This window comes from Polistes dominula, unplaced genomic scaffold (assembly GCF_049000335.1).
Source record: "Polistes dominula isolate Pdom_NZ unplaced genomic scaffold, Pdom_raw_medaka contig_78, whole genome shotgun sequence".
NCBI lineage: Eukaryota > Metazoa > Arthropoda > Insecta > Hymenoptera > Vespidae > Polistes > Polistes dominula.
In genome coordinates, this window is record NW_028301042.1 from 1,052,900 (window position 1) to 1,069,365 (window position 16,466).

The following is a 16,466-nucleotide window of genomic DNA, read 5'->3' on the forward strand; positions in this document are numbered from 1 at the left end:
CACATTTTTTGGTATTTATTTTTTTATTATTAGTAGTGCGCTAAATTGATCAATTCATGTTAGGATGAATTAAATAAAGATTACACTATTACAGTTAATTTTATAAATGAAATGTTGAAGTTGCATCAACAACATCATTGTTAGTAGCATTGTGAATCTTTTATACATCTTTTTGACATAACCTTTTCTTCAACATTCCACACCTTTCCCCTCTCTCGTCCTAATGCTGTACCACCACCACCACCACCATCAGCAGCACCGCCATAGTCGTATGCAGTACTGGCTTTGCGTGCCAGATATCAACGGGTAAATGTGACAAAGTACTCACGGGAAGGTTTTCGAGAGCGATATTACTCTGTAATAGATATTACAGCTTCTCCTGCTCGCATATTAGATTTTAATATAGAAGATACGAGAGCGACGCAGAATACTTTCCTTTGTGAAAAATTCACGTCGGCTGCAACTTTTAATACGTAATACCGACGGTAGGCGCCTCGTCGTTCGTCGAGCGCACTAGAAAAGAGAGATATAGTGGTGGGGGGAAAAAGAAAGAGTGGGGGACGAGAACGATGTAAAAGGAGTGGGGGGAGAAACGCAGTCACGCATACACGCATCTAGAATACGCGCTTAGAGACGTCGAACCACTACAACTACCATCACCATAACCATCACCACCATATCACCATCACCCCCTCGACCACCTACTCTACAACCCACTCTAACAACTATCTCTCTTTTTCTGACATTCTAACGCATACGCGTATCCGCGTACCAAAGGAACACATAAAGGACACGACGAAATGAGACATTTTTTATTATATCCCTCAACATAGAAATATATTTTTAACTCGAAAAGATTATTTTCTTTTATTATTATATTTTACGTTATTATTTTATATTTCTTTAATAATAAATGATTATTACTTAATCGATGTTTCATTTATATTTTTCCAAAAAGATTTAACATTTATTGATTATCGTCTATGGGGAATTTCACTTCTTAAGGATTCTCTATTTAAAATTAAAACATCACCCCCCCCTAATATTAATTCCTAATTATTAAACAGTTAAGCAACACAAAATATCATAATTTCAATTCCAAAAAAACAAAACCAACAAAAAAAAATAAAATCTCTCTCTATTTTTCTCATAGTGTTTTTATTTTTGTCACATTATTTACCCGAAGTACAGACACACACACCCACGCACCCATATATATTTAAATATATATATACATACTGAGAACTAATGCCCGTATAAAGTGGTTAGAGAAGAGCCGCAGATATAAGCACACAAGCCGGTTCATTAGACACATTTGAGCTTCTCGCGAGGAGTAGTAGTAGGAACGGGGGTTAGGTCGGGAGTTAAGGGTGGTATAGGGTGGTGGTTGAGGCTCAGGGACGAAGGTGCCTGCTGGCAAGCAGGGTTGCTTGCTTGGAGTGGTAGAAACGTTCATTCGTTCGTTCATTCGTTCATTCGTTCGTTCAGTCAGGCTGCAAGAGAGAAACGACGGGGTGACGGTGGGGGTGGCAACGGGGTGGAAAAGGACGAAAAGGGTGGGGATGAGGAGGATGCACGGAAAGGGTGCAGAGAGACAGACAAAATCAACAACGAGTAACGAGAACTCCGCGATATTAATCCACTCGTCGAGTTTTCAAACTTCCTACAAAGGCACCGCACCCCCATATCTGATTCGCGATACTCCTTCCCCCCTACAACCCCACTGTATTCCTCAACCTTCTCCTCTTATTACCTTTTCCATTCCCCTTGCCACCACCTCTTCTGAACCTCTCCCACACCCCACCTCACCCCCCATCATCATTCTCATCATCTTCATCCTCATCTTCATCGCTACGCCTTTTCACCTGGTCTCAAGTTAGAGAGAAAGCACAGTCTCTCTACATATTTGCAATAAAGCCATAATCAATATTTTATTTACGCTCAACGCTCGAAGAGATGCGCTCAACTCTGCTGCTGCTGCTGCTACTCTACCCGCCGCAACTTCCCTCGAATATACCCTTAATTTCCCATTTACTACCCAACCTTCTTCTTCACCCCCTCTTCTTACCCGTTCAATTCCTTCTGCGAGTGTTCATATTTTTTTTTTTTTTTACATCTTTTTCGGTTTCATTAAATCTTCGTAGGAAAAGTTGGCGAACGCGTATCGTACTTTTATTTTTTCTTTTTTTTTAGCAAAAGAGATTCAATACGATATTAAAAGATTTGTTTATACAAATTTTATATTAAATGTTAAAAATATTGTAAAAATATTTATATTGAAATGTTAGTAACCTCAGTTGCAAATCAGCTCACCGTGTTTTATCGGGTAATCAAGTGAAATGTATTAAATACATTTTTGTTTATTATAAAAAGTCATAAATTTAAGAATTAAGTAAAAGAGTATGAGAGAAGGGACAGAAGGGACAGTAAAAGGAATTGTTTTGATAAGTTGTGGAGACAATACGTCGTTAAGAAGGGCCTCTGGTTAGCACCAAGGCAGACGTTAGAGAAAGCAACATCACTTCTTCTCAAATAGGGTGGAGAAGGGTGAAGGGTGAAGTATATAAGATTGGTAGGAAGTCTTGTAAGAATTTGAGGAGGAATATAAGGGCTCTGATACCAACGAAAGTAGACGACTACGACAAGTACAACGACGACAACTACGACAACTACGAACGAGTACTATCCCAAGTTTAGATTAAACTCGCCGCGGATAAATATTCGTAATGGAGCGCCAGGGTGCCATAAATTAGCATGCTGCCCTCTCCTCTTCTTTCCCGATTCGACAATCTCTACGTAGTACCTACCATTCCCTTCACCCTTCTCACCACCCCTTCCGACCGACCCACCTCCCACGGTTCATACAATCTACCATAAACTTCGGCTCTTCCGCTGAGCGTCCGATCTTTCGGAAAAATTATTCTTGAAATATTTTTGAAGCTCGATTAAACCGCCCCTTTTTTTTCCCTGTACATTTTTTATTACCCTGCCATTTTACAGCGATTGTCAATCTTTTCTCTTTTTTTGATTTTTATGTTATCACTTATCATTTATTTAGAAACAAAAGTAATACTATTAACTCGTAATATCAGAGAGTTAATTCATTTGTATTTGTTTTAAATTAATTAATTATTAATTGTCTTTTTTAATTTAAGGGTTGGTAATTTGAAGTATTCATAGATTGAGAAACACTGATGTTGACGGTTTAAGGTTCCACTAAGTAATATAAAATGATACATTTTTTTTCCTAAAGCATAGATTTCAGTTGGATAAAGGAAAAGGTTGAAATGGGTTTGGTTTGAGAGTATTGAAGTGGGAGGAGTATACATTAAATCCAGCATAGAAATTGAGTGTCATTAGAGGGATGTAAGAAGGATTTCATTTGGATCGGGTTAAAATCTTGTTTGCTTTCCTATCTGAAGAACACATGGTTGTAGTCGTTAGTTTTTGCAAAAGAGTAGAGTTAGATACACATTATCTTACCCCACCTCACCCCTATTCAACCCTTAGTAACGTTTTACCATCTCTCACTCGTATTTCTAGCGTTTCCAATCCTGTCTCTATCTGTAAGTGTTTCCCCCTATCCGTAAGATTAGAGTAGATGCGGATTTACCTTGTTTTATTGGCCAGACCACCTCCGATCCTACGGTCTGAAAGGGACTTAATTGGTGTTGCGAGATCGCTTTGATACGCCAGCTTGCCGTTTCCACTTGCTCTACCGTCCGTCGAACTCCTCCTATTTCAGATTTCCAATCTAGCACGAATTCGAATCCAAAGATTGGCTACCGTTTCTATCAAGTCGTACACATACGTATCTAAAAGTAATCCTACTAATAACAGATTCATTTCAGATTATTCTTCAATTCGTAGCTTTCAATGAATGATTTTTATTTTGTTGCTAAATTACTTTAAGCTTCTATAACCCCAAGGAATCATATATGTATTGTATATCCTTAACTAAAAATTAAATATTATATTTAGTATATTTGTAAGAAAATTCAATTATCAGGAATTCAATCTTAACCCAAATAAAAGTTCAAAACTAACCCCTAATATCTTGTAATTTCCTATACCATTGTTCATGGCTAATATTTCTGTCAATTTCCAAGGATTCCTTGCGATGGTAAAATAAGTCAAGAAATTATTGGGGAAGAAAGAAAAAATCGAAATAAAATGGAAAGAAAAGTAAAATGAGAAAATAGTATCAGAATAATAGAAGGAAAAAACACACAGACACAGAGACAGACAGAGTTGGGTTATTTTAAATCCCAAAGGTAAAAGTCTTTCGATCTCAATACGTCTTAGTTGAGTCTGGAACGTAATATAGAAAGAAAAAGATATCCTTTCTCGATGTTCGCGCGGTTGCCTTAGGGATTGAAGTGGATTAATTGGTTGAACACTCACGGGGGTTGGCCCCGAAGCGTTACACCCCTCTCCCCCATTCAATTACTTGTGATCTTTGCCGCCAACCCTTCGGTACTATAAGATCTCCGGATATATCCAATCCCCACCCTCAACCCCCTAACCCCTTACCATCGTCGTCACTGCCGCCGTGAAAATTGCTCCTCAATCCCCCACCCAGTCGAAGGGTAAGGTGCACAACCACCACCGCCACTTCTTGTCGTCCTCGTTCAAAAGTTACCCCTTCGGATAAGAAAAGCTTTCTTGGGGTACTTTTGAGGCGTCACCTACGTGAGGATAATATCGATGATTCTACAAAAAAATTGTGTTGGCTAAAAATTGGAAAATATTGGTAAAACATATAGAATTTATTGTTAATTATTTAATTAAATTTATAACCATTATATTGTTCATTAATAAAGTACAATTTTATGGGACAAGTTCCTTGTGGAGGTAACCCAAAGTCAAATATTATATTTAGAAGTTTCATATAAATCTAAAAATAGTTCAGGAATCTTAAATAAAAAAACAAGAAAAACAACAACAATAAAAAAATACAAACGGATTTATAGGAGGAAGTAGAAATGACTGGCGCATTGGGGTCAGAGGATCTTTGCTAGTACTACGTATGTAGTACACAAAGCACACACAAACTTAGATGCACACGTATACATAGCCATAAAAATCCACCCCCGTTGTTTTTTCCATTCATCATCGTCGCCGTCGTAGTCCTCAGAACTTTCTTTTCCCCTACCCCTTTACCTCTTATTTCTGTCGCGCCTTCTTTACTTTATTTCCCTCCCTCTCTCTCTTTTACTATCGTATATTTATATTCTCTCTTTCTCTCTCTCTCATTCGTTCATTCCTCTCTTCGAAGCTCGAGAGATTGTCCCGCGCAAATTGGCCGTGGGTTTTTTAATTTACACTCGGCCTGCGCTGCAACCAACCGCCTTCCTTCCGCACTCTTTCTCTGACGCAACCGACGACGACCGAACCCGTGCCCGTACAACCTACAACCTACAACCTACTACCTTCCTGCAACCTTCCTTCCTTCCTTCCTTCCTTCCTTCCTTCCTTCCTTCCTTCCTACCAACCAACCAACCAACCTCGGGGGTAGGTTAACCCCGTTCGTCTGCCACGACGTATATATTCTCCGTTTCGTGATATTTCTTAATTAAATATAGCCTCAAGTTAAAAATGAAATTAAACAGAAGGCAGTATTTTTTGCACCGCGCGCCGCCTACAACGTCCCCCTTCCACCCTACCCTACCATACCCTACCCTCTTCGTCCCGTAACCCCTTACTTCTCACGACCACCTTCAAACCACCCTCTACTCCTCACTCTTTCCCTTGCTCTCCCATTTTTCTCTCTTTTTCTATCTCTCTTTCTATCTTTCTCTTTTTTTTTTCCCTACCCCTTTTCCTACTACTACTACCCTTCGTACTAACTACTCCTCGAGCCGACAATGGCGAATAAGGTTGCTCGGTCGCACCGTGAAACCCCCGTTTCCACCACCCATACCCTCACCCGTCACTCTCTCTCTCTCTCTCTCTCTCTCTCTCTCTCTCTCTCTTACACTCACTTTAACTTCGTCTTCTCTTCTTTCTTTCTTTCTTTCTTTCTTTCTTTATTCCTCTAACGCCTTTCTACAGACTGTACGCCATACATATTTCACGTCGAAATAATTAAACTACGCTGGACCGCGACTCGACTCGACCTCGACCTGACTCCAACTCGACTCAACTCGACTCTAACTCAACTCAACTTGACTCAACTGGCGACTCGAAGTTGCTCGGTACTCGAGCAGTAGAGAGTTCAAGCGTGCAACCGTTGCGATTATTAATCGGCTAGGTCCTTGTTCATGAATAGTTTTATTTCATTGTTCATTCTTATGATTCTATAAGAAGGGTCAAACTATGTACAAACTATGATGCATAGTCAATCTGTTACTTAAAATGTTTTCACAGACTCGAGATTTTTCAGTCCTCCCATATGTTCAAAATTTAGTTCTCATTTATATATTCCATATTGTACATTTTTATTTCATAAATTGCCTAAGGTATTTATCAGGTAATGTTTTATAATGCTGTATACATTCATTCTCTTTTAAAAAACACACACACACCTTTAAATTGAGCTGTGTTATGGATTAAGATATGTGTGCTCAATATGGGAATATGGTTAAGGGTTCATTCTAAGAGATGATGTCAAGCTGGCGGCGATTATCAATTGCCTTGTCAATTACAACCCGTCTAAAGTCCGACGTGCACATGCTGCTAAAACCTTTTCAACCCCCTCAGTCCCACCTATTATATATCCTCGATACAGTTTATACCTTGCTATTATATAGGAAGGTTGCGTGAGGACATTGAAGGGTATGGAAGGGATTGTATACCATCTAGGAAATCTCCGAGCTTGGTTGATATCGCTAGGAGTTATTTAATTACGACGATCTATCACCGGGTGTCAGGTTCCAGTCTATAATGCATAATCGATCATGCTTGCAACCTTCATTCTTTCCTTCCTTCCTTCCTTCCTTCCTTCCTTCTATTCTTATTTTGGTAACCCTTTTTGCTTTAAGGTTCTTTATTTTCTTAATCTTATCGTTCGTGATCATCAAAAATATCCTCACAAATGAGATTACGTAGAAAATTATTACCTTTAGTAAGGGATAAATATAAGATGAAAAAAAGGAAAAATTGTTGGAGGGGTAGGAAGAGGTAGGGGTAAGGTAACTGAAGGTACCGAATCGATCGAGTGAGTTTTTAACAAAGCGGTGTTTAGTGCGTCAAGGTGGAAGAAAATGAAGAATAAGAAAGCGAGTAGAACGGGCTGGAAAATGGAGGGTGGAGGGGTGGCGGGTAGGGTGGAATGATCTTTAAAGGGATGGATGAAGGAATATGATAACGAAACGACCAGCGGCTTTTCTTTTCTTTTCTTTTTTTTTTTTTTTTTTCATCGTCATTTTTATCGTCGCAAGTAAAAGGAGGCATGAGCTAATTCGCATTCCCCTTGATGTCTGCCAGGATAGGAGGGTTAACGATTTTAAAGGATAAAACGGGAATGCTCAGGCAAGTATAGATCGGTACTTCGAGTTTAGAAGCACCCAGAAAAAGACAGAGAAGCAAAAGGGAAAGAAGAAAAGGTTTAGGGTTGGTGATGACAGTGGTTGACGAGGTTAAAAGATGAAATCTTTTTCTGAGGGTCAATGGTTAAAATAGTTCAACCAACCAAAAATTGATTTCAATTAATTTGCAATCGATCTGTCCAGGATAAAAAAAAATTATTCATATTTGTCATTTGTAATTAAATTTAAACAATTTTTTATTAAGGGCTGTTAAATTTTAATACTCATTTTGAATTGGATAAAAATATGATTTATTAATTTAGATTTAAAGTTTGATTCTCAAACCATGTAACCTATAGAAACCTTTGTTTGTTCTTTAGAGTGTAGGGAGCCCAGTTTTCCCATAAAAACCCCATAGAGCATTAGCATATCCTGTACTTGCTAGGACTCGTGAGACTCCACGAATGGATCCAACGTTCGAAACAACTTTTTCCATATTTTTGTTTCTTTTCTTCACCCTTTATCCTTCACATTACAGTGTTGTATAGGTGTATTCATATATGTGTTAGTATATTTTATATATAAATGTGTGCGTGTATATCTGTATGGGCAGATATATTTCTGAAAAGACATCGTCCCGTTAAATAAAGCCCCTCGAAACTTTTATTCCTCTCGTTTATATCTACCAACGTGTTACATTATACATATTTATGTATGTATATGTTTGTATCTGTGTGTGTGTGTGTGTTCATATAAAAAATAGAATCTGGTTTTTTCGAAAGTTTTCTAATTAAAAACCCAACACGCGACGTTTCGATATTTTTCATTTGAAGTAGTCTATAATTGTGAATGTAATGAAATTTGTAATATATTTTAAACACAAATCATGTATACATATGTTGGATTATGGTTTCTATGGAATATAAATTTAATGGAAGATCCTACTTTTTACATAATCTTAGCAAAAGTTCTTTAAAGGAAACGACATCAGTAAAAATTTATAAATTAATTTATTAATAAACCTATGACATAAATAAATGCATAACCAAAAAATAAGAAACACTAGGTATAGGGAATTTCTAGTATTCACTAAACAAAAGTAGAACCAAACGTTTGTGCACGACTTCAATTTTGTTTCTTCTTTTTTTAGGGGTAGGGGGTGGTTAGATCGTCGCATATAAAAGAATAAGATGTTGTCTCGAAGTAGCATCCCTTATTCGATTTGAACGTTGCTTATTTGTCGGAAGACGAAACGAGGAAACGAAACGAGAAGGGGAAATGGCGACATTGAATCGCGAAAGAGAGATACACAAGGAAAGGAAAAGGGAAAGGGATCTTTGCTCGATAGCAAGTACAAATAACGTTCGTAGAAACGACAACGATACCGTTCTCGCAATTCAGCTTTTGCGGCAACGCCTCTACTCGAATCCTCCTCCCTCCCCCCACTAACCCCCTGATTCACCCTTGTTCCTCCTTTTCTCTTCTACATTCTCCTTCGAGCACCCTCTTACTACGAAAGCTTTCCATTTAAGGTTCGATGGCTTTGGTGATACTATCGATCGTGATAGCAATGCGACGAAATTTCCTATCTTCTATTTTCATAGAAAATGTTTTCTATTTTATTTGATAATTATCTTTATGTTTAATTTTAAATTAAATCAAATTCAAAGACAAATATCTAAGTAACAATCTTTATTTATCTTTTATTAGTTTTTTACTTTATTGGGTTGGCAAGTAAATAATTGCAGATTTTGTCGATAGGTGGCTTTCTAAAATAACCAATGACTCAATTGCCAACCCAATATTTCATAATTATCTTTAAATTTAATTGCAAGTCAAATTGAATTTAAGTTTTTATTATTTCTATCTAATAGTGTATTTATAAATTTATTTTTATATGCAATCTCAATAGCTATATTATCATCCCCCCCTCTTTTTTTTTTTAATTGATTAATCCAATAAAAGTGTCCCTGCAAAATATTCGAACACCTTGAATTCCATGAAAGATAAAATCCAGAAGTGAATGAAGACGATTTTGTCATAACAATGGTAAAGAAGAAAAGCAAAGTGGTTGTTGGGTTGGACGATGGAATGGGGTTGGAATCGATTGGGTTACGGAATGAGAAGCTATAGGATGAACGTTTTAATTGATATTTTAATGGGTCTCATTGTAAAAAGGTTCTTGAAAATCAGCCGTCCCTTAACCGCGACGGGATGACGAAACAAAGGAATTAATGGAATCCAAAGTGCGAGAAAATGCAAGAGAAAAGTAAGAGATCGTTCAAGTACAACATCCACCCACCCCTTGTGAAATGTCCCTTCGACGATTTTCTTCGTTTTTTTTTTTGCAATGAGGGACAGCAAGTTTTAGCATAGCTGTCAAATGCCATTAGAGTAGGATCATAATTTATTGAAATATATCTGAAGTACCTCGATACTTCACCAATCACAAACAACAGCAATTGGAAAGAAAACAAATAGGATTCTCGATTTTCATTCGACCTGTAAATCCCAGAACACTAGGAAAGCTTTCGCGAAAATGCTTTCTCCTCGTGCACCGAACTACCATACATCCATACTTTTACACATACCCATAAACATAGACACAGACACGTAGATAGACGAATACGTATATACTTTGCCGTTCAGAAGCACGTACGTAACGAACAAACGTTTCTGGAATACCTGCTACCTACGGGGTTGGAAAAAATATGGGAAAAGCCGTCCTTCGGAGAAGGAAAAAGGCGAGGAGGAGGAGGAGGAGGAGGAGGAGGAGGAGGTGGTGGTTGGGTGGGGTAGGGTGGGTAGTTACCGCCTCGCTCGTACGATACGCAGAAAGTAGAAAAGCGAACGACGTACGCGCATATACACACACACACACACACTTACATAAACACATTTATACGTTGCACTCTCGCACGAGTATCGAGTGAAAGAGAGAAAGAAAGAGAGGTAAAAAGAAAAAGAGAAAGACAGACAGGTTCGTTCACTCACTCACTCACTCGTTCAGCTCGCCTCAGTGAGCGAACGAGCGAGCGAGTGAGCGAGCAAGCGCAAGGGTTGAATTTTAATTATTTTCTCTTTGGTAGGTATAATATTTCAATGCTCGGCCCGTAGAAGCTTGGCCAGGCCAGGCCAGGCCAAGCCAAGCCAGGGTAGAACAGAGCTGAGCAGAGCTGAGCTGAGCTGAGTAGAGGTGAGGCAACGCAGAGAGAACGGTTGCTGGACTCGCCTCTCGCCGCCATCTCTGTCAAGTAATGTTATTATAATTATACGCGTGTGTGCTCGCTCGGTCATTTCTTCTGGCCCGTCCATTCCCCCTTTAACCACCCCCACCCATTTCTAACCCCACCCCTATTGCCGGTTCTACTAACCCCTTCCTCATTCCCGAGTATCTCTCATCTTTTTCCTCTTTCTCACCGAAACTCTTTCTAACTCTTTTGCACCCTATTCAACTATCTGTCTCTCTCTCTCTCCCTCTCTCTCATACACACACACTCTTTCGTTCTTTCTTTATTTCTTTATTTCTTTATTTCTTTCTTTCGCTCGAGCGCGTTTTCCCTTTGCAAGAATTTTCTTTTTTTTTCATTCTCTTTCTCGCTATACACCTATCCCTTCCTTCCTTCCTTTCCTCTCACATATGAAACCCTTCTAACTACCCCACCACCCCCCGGTGTATGTTCTTCACGATCCACGCCCCTCGCCTCAGTTTACTTGCATCACCTCGCTTTACCCTGCCCTGAACTGCCCTGCCTACCCTGCTTGCCTGTTCGACGCTATCCGCGTGGCCCCGGGGTATTGTGCAATTAAAATGTCGTAATTGTCCGTCGGAATGAATCTTGAAATTCGTGCCTAGCGAAAGAAGCTTCGTCGCGAAGCTTCAACAACGGTTCAGTGCCGACAAACTCACCCCCTTAAACCCCCATCATACTGCGTTCCAGGCGCCTCATTTTCTTTCTCTTTAAACATTTTTCTAGTAATGGAATTGAAATTGTTTTTAATCAGTAATTCTTATAACCCTATTGATAATATTTTCTTGCAATCAATCGGTTAGACATTCTAAAGTATAATATTTGCAATTTAAATACATTGTCATAAATATTATATTAACAAATATGTACATATGATAATTATATTGTTTTTATTATGAAAAAAGTATATATATAGTTGATTAAAGAAGGTTGATACAGGAAAGACGAATTGTTAGAAACTGTCCTCGTAGATAGAAGAACGATGGTCCGAGATAAAGTTTTGAAAAAGGTATAAGTTAGTAGTTGTATATGTATACGTGTATGGTATGTGTGTATGTATGCGATCACCTGAAATTCAGAATTGCAAATTCTTTAATTCACGGTACGCGATGCCGACGGCTCTCTGAGTTTCCTCCTCTCTTTCTACAGTCCTCCTCACCATCGCCAGGAAAATACCTTTGCCTGACCTATACAAACATCGCGAGGGAGACGATGACGAGAGAAAGAGAGTGAGAGAGTGAGAGAGAGAGAGAGAGAGAGTGAAAAAGAGAGAGAAGGGATGTGTATTCAAAAATTTACATAGGTACATTCTGATTAAAGTGTCCTAGAAAGCAAATCTAATACAGCGGGGACGAACCGCGTATACCCTCCTTCCTCCCTTTTCCACCCCCCCTCACCAACCCCACCTCTTACTCGTACCTCTATATCTACCTAACCTTTATATCTATCTTTTCATATCTATCTCTGTTCTTTTTTACTCGACCACGAGAAAATATTATATTCTTTCGAGATTTTTCTATGTTACTGTAGAAAACCGAAATTGGAGAATGTCAAGATTCGCATGGAGAATTGTCAGCACGTATTAAATACTTTTAGTAACGAATTTTTTTATTAAAAGAACAAATTCAACAACGTTTTCTAGTTAATTTATTATAATATACAAAAAATTCAATTTTATAGAAATAAAATATTACAGTAAAATAATGCGGTTGATAAAAAATTGTCGTATACAGTTTGTAGGAATGTTAAAGAGTAGTTGTTACTTGAACGATAGGTAGATGAAAAAAAGAATACATAAAAAGAGATATACATATATATATATATATATAAATCATCATATGGTAGGCACACACGTGAACTCAACGCACAGTAGGGGCGGTGGTATCTCTTACGTCTGGACGAACGGCGGAAGAACACAAAGCTAACGCAATTTTGCAATTACACCGAGTTGGGCACCCTTTCTCCTCGTTCATCGTAGAAAGGGTAGTTGGGTGGTGGTGGCGGTGGTGGTGGTGGTCTGCTGCTACTGCTGCTAGGAAGAGGAATGCCCTGGCGATACTACTCGCGGAAGCGCGAGAATATTTAAATTTCGTTTCGTTTCCGCATCGTTATTCTTTCATCCACGCTCCGGCGAGTCGTCATTGCTGCCAAAGCTGCCCTCAGATCTACCAACCATTTCTACAATACACATACATACTCATATGTACATATATAACATTCAGTATCTTTCTCTTTCATTTGAATGTTCCTTTTCTTTCCTTTTATACTCTGTCTATTGCAATCCCTTCTCTGAACCATCTCCTCATCCACCCCTTTCTAATTCCTTTTCTCCTCACCCCGTTCACTGATTAATTGGCGAATCCAATCGTCGACAGTGCCGCGGGAGATGCGGTTTATATCCCTTTATATATCTCGGTAGTACGCTAAGTTGCGCGAAGAGAGGATGAAAGCGACGATACGAGTCTCGCATACTACATTCGTGAACGTGCGAGCATCAACTCAACGATTTCCATTTTCCTCGCTAATCCGCGTACAACCACCACAACTACCATCAGCATCACCTTCACCACCTTCACCATCACAAACCACTACCCTTTAAACACCACTACTACTTCTATACCTTTAACTTCACCTTCAACAACCATCACCATCAGCATCACCAATAGGAAGAGGTAACTTGCTTTTACCACGATCCCGTCTACGGGCGATAACGACATTAATGACGGTGATTCTGAATAGGTTATTCGATCTTCTTTCACCGATAACCGTCCGGAGAAAAGAGTTGATGCATCTGACTAAAATAAAAAAGATCATGGTTTATATGGTACACTGAGGAAGAATATTTAGTGCCTCGTTTTCCACCTAATATCCTCATCCACTTTCTTTACCATTTTTTTTTTTTTACTTTTTATCGATCATTATGTTCGTTGAATGCTCATCGATTGGTCGATTCTTCCTTCCATTTATTATAATTATTTTTTGAGGTTATGTGTGTACAACACTGAGCAATCTACATTTTCATTTGTTTTCCATGCCATTAATTTGATTATTACTTTTAGTTTGATAATTATTTTAGATGAATATAAATACTTAGTATGAAAACAAAAATAAGTCATACTTTAATGTCGGAATAATTTTAGTTAGTCGCATCAGTGGTTATATGAACTGAGAGATTGGTGGGAAAACGTGGGAAAGTGCGTAAGGTCAAATCACGGGTTAGCTCGTAACGCTTGGTCGTACATTATGATCTAATGCTAACACGGTGGTAATGTCGTCAGAGAGACTCCCGCGTATAAATAATTCGCGTGTCCGGTCTCCCAACTCCCTTGAACCTCGACCTCGGGTTGTACTAGTTGGTTGTTGAACGAAGAACAGAGAAAGATAAAGAGAAACAGAAACAGAGAGACAAACGGAGACGCTAGCTAGTGAAGGGTGGTGGTGGTGGTGGTGGTGGTAGTTGTGGTGGTGATGCTGCTGCTGCTGCTGCTGCTGTTGGATGAGGAAGAGAAGAAGGACGAAGAGGGTGGGTTGGAGGGTTTAGCACGGAGGGAAGATGAGGTTGGAGAAAAAAAAACAAAATAGGGATGGGAGAGATTTTTAATGCGCCATCTCTTGGGGACGACGAGGATTACCAAGGCTAAAAAGGAAGTTTTTAATAATTTTTCATTTTCTCTATATTTATTATCACACGCTTCCTAACCGTTGGGATGGTTTGTAGGAGAGACAATAGAAGAGACGCTGGTGTACACCATGTCCCTTCCACTGTCATCTATTCTTTCTCCGGAGGATTACATTATGTATTATGTTCAGATTCGACTGAGACACCATTTTTATCTTTTTACATTTTCGATTATTATCGTTGTATCTGTACATGTTTATTTAATATAAATTTATTTATAGAATATTTTTGTTTCAATGAGAATAAAAGAAAAGATTGTGAACATGTCACCGTGTTGTTGTCAATTAAATTGGAGAATGTAAAAATTCGCATGGTTAATTGGTGCATGTTCAAAAAATTGTATTTGATATGTGTTGACAAACAACCCTTATTTCTGTTCATCGTGAACAATCTTATTTTTATAAAATTGTAATAATTTTTTTGTAATGATTTTTTTTCAAAAAAAAAATATTGTTAACAGGAGTATAAGATATACCAGGGGGTGGCACGATAACGTGCCACCCTCTTCGTACATCACGTCATCCTAGTAAAAATTTTTATTTTCGAGAGAGACCCTGGGAGGACTCGAACCCACGATCTTTCGATTCCTGGACGACTGCTTTACTCATTTAGCTATGCAGGGTCTTTGTTAGGGGGTGCCAACGAATAGTCATCTATGTACACAAAAATTTCAAACATGTAAATAAAATAATACATCAAAAAATGACCACGTTTTTTTGTCATCAAAATTAATTTAATTTAATTTAAAATATTTTACTTTAGAGACAGGGTGAGTTTATCTGATTGAAATTCTTCATCAGGAATTGTTTTTACATCATAGAAATATTTATAATTAATTATTTGATTTAATTTAATAAATATTTGATTGAAAGTATTATTTTATTTTTACCATTTTGTTAGATATCGTTTCAGACAATAATAGAAAATACTTCGAAGTTTGTATGTGTGTCTATGTGTTGCAGGAGGGTGAAATATCGTCCAAGTTAATTTGTGTTAGACATCGCGAAATTGAAGTTGGCACAATGTCCCTTCAATTGGTCCATGAACATTTCTTTTTCCTTCAACGTAAACTCCCCCCCCCTTACCCCCATATCAGAGATATCTTTCTTTTATTTCTATCGTATTTTCTACGAGAAATCCTATCGAATTACCAATGACAAAAAAATTTCGTATGTTTTTCCATCGTAAGATCCAAGTACAAAAAAACAAATGCAATAAAATATTATCCATTAATAATTTCATGTAACAAAATCAAACTCATTTCTCTTAATATCGAAAACGTGAATATATTAAAATGCTATCTAAGTAACTTGCTAAGGTATATAAGGTAGAAAATAAAAAGATAAAGATAGAAAGATGGAGAAATGGGAGAAGAAGAGAACTGACATCAATGTCAATAATAATTCATTGATTACTTAATTCATAGTTACCATGGAGACTGTCTCTCAGTTTTCCCTTGCTTCCCTTGTTGCTCCGTTTTTCTCGCTTCGATGAAGGAAAATACGTACCTCTTAAGCTCTTTTCACACTAAATCGAATCTACGAAAAATTTGACTTCGTAAACATTAACTTCCCTATAATTATAACTAAATAACAAATTATTTAAAATATTTAAACATTGAACAATCAAAAATTCCAACATGAAATTCATCTAATAAACCAATCATTAAAAAATGAAACAGATGCAACCCTTAGAAAAATTCTTACACTCAGATCACATAAAATTGTTCTAAACAAAACTTACAAATATTAATAAAATTATTAAAAAAAACCATAAATAATTATAATTTCTGATACAACAATAAATATCAAATAATTGCAACGATAAGTAAAAGAAAATTAAACAATGATAAAAGAATGGATGAAATGGGTGATGTAAAATAGAAAGGGGTTAAGTTAAAATGTTAAATCAATGCTTGAAGGTTTATGGGGGTTGGGAGGGGAGGTAGATTGTAGGGGGTGTTAGCAGCTAGCAAACAATCACAAGATACCTTCTCGAATCTGTTATGGCACGCGTTGTGAGCGTCGCATTAGCTTTGCTTACGGGTTCGCAAGCAGGCAAGGAGAA